The sequence below is a fragment of the Schistocerca americana genome, chromosome 9 (genome assembly GCF_021461395.2).
Source record: "Schistocerca americana isolate TAMUIC-IGC-003095 chromosome 9, iqSchAmer2.1, whole genome shotgun sequence".
In the NCBI taxonomy this organism is placed as follows: Eukaryota; Metazoa; Arthropoda; class Insecta; order Orthoptera; family Acrididae; genus Schistocerca; species Schistocerca americana.
In genome coordinates this window covers 12,893,081-12,894,766 of record NC_060127.1, presented here as the reverse complement: position 1 = coordinate 12,894,766, position 1,686 = coordinate 12,893,081, and the positions used below count along the sequence as shown (strand labels likewise).

At 44.8% G+C, this 1,686-nt stretch overlaps 1 pseudogene; it reads right to left on the bottom strand.

Moving 5' to 3' along the window:
- Window positions 1–918: 918 nt before the first annotated feature.
- On the bottom strand, window positions 919–1,036 carry LOC124551620 (annotated as a pseudogene).
- Window positions 1,037–1,686: the final 650 nt, after the last annotated feature.

Below are 1,686 nucleotides of genomic sequence, written 5' to 3'. Positions count from 1 at the left end.
TTGTGGATTCCGACAGACTTGGGCAATTCGAACAGGACTATGCGACACCCCATATGACAAAAACTGCTGGAGCTTGGCTCCAGGAACACCCTTCTGAGTTTAAACACTTCTGCTGGCCACCAGACTCCCCACACATGAACATTATTGAGGATATCTGGAACGCCTTGCAACGTGCTGTTTAGAAGCGATCTCCACCCCCTCGTACTCTTACGGATTTATGGACAGCGCTGCAGGATTCATGCTTTCAGTTCCCTCCAGCACTACTTCAGACATAAGTCGAGTCCATGCCATGTCGTGTTGCGGCACTTCTGCGTGCTCTCGGGGGCCGTACACGACATTAGGCAGGTGTGCCAGTTTCTTTGGCTCTTCATTGTAGAAAGTGGGTGATGTGCTGCCCATGTCAAATTGATATGCCTTTATCTTCTTTTAGCTTTTGAAAACGGACAAATTTACACGAGAAACAGAGTCCTTCAACTTCAGTTCTCACGCTTTAGCACTCACTATTCGCAAATAGCGACGTGGTACCCGATTAGAGTGTAATTTTTGAGCAGAATTTCAAAAAATATTGGAATCAGCGGGATAGTACTGGTGATTTTTGGTAATATTCAGCCACTTATCACTTTTCGAGATATGCAACGAAAGGTAGACGGACTAAGTTTTCTTTTATTTGCCTATTTAATTTAATATTTTGATTCTATGTATCTTCAAACTAATAAAGTACTCCGTCTTCAGGCCACAAGTGGCCCATCGATACCATCCGACCGCCGTGTCATCCTCGGTTGAGGATGCGGATAGGAGGGGCGTGTGGACAGCACACCACTCTCCCGGTCGTTATGATGGTTTTCCTTGGACCAGAAGCTGTTATCCGGTCGAGTAGCTCCTCAGTTGGCATCACGAGGCTGAGTGCACCCCGAAAAATGGCAACAGCTCGTGGCGGCCCAGATGGTCACCCATCCAAGTGCCGGCGTCGCCCAACAGCGCTTAACTTCGGTGATCTGACGGGAACCGGTGTATCTACTGCGTCAAGGCCGTTGCCCTTCAAACTAATAGGGTCAAAGATTTTCAAGATTTGTTCGTTTTCTACTTTTATTACGGGAAATAATAGGAACAAAGAACCAGAAATCGGTTATTAGAGAAACCGGTTATTTTGAGCATGTTAAGAGTCAGGTTAAACTGATGTGACAAAAAAGAAAAACGATATAACCGAAAACAGGTTGATTCAGCGATAACCACCATCCCTGCTTGTTACGGGAATAGAATAGGAAGAAAATGGTGAATATTGGTGGGACGTACCCTCTGCAACGCACTGTACAGTGGCCTCTGAAATACGATGTATGAAGAGGTAGCATCTGACTTAAGAATCGTTTCCTCCACCCGCCGAAGACAAAGTGGTTTTCATTCCTTCTGTCCACTTTCACCTTACAATTGTAACTGTTGTGATCATTTACTTTAAGCGAGAAATCGTTCAGTCAGGTTAAATAACGTGAAATATGTCTGTAGAACTACCCAGTCGCCATAATGTTCTGACAACATCAACAGTTACGAGTGGTGGTTAAGCTGCGTATTAATTTTCTCTTTGAATCGTAACTAGTTTCGTCGCGGTCGTTTCTTTTTCTGTACAAAATAGCTGATAGGTTGTGTCGGTAAAAAGCGAACTAGGAGAACCACCAAACGGACCTGTACAGT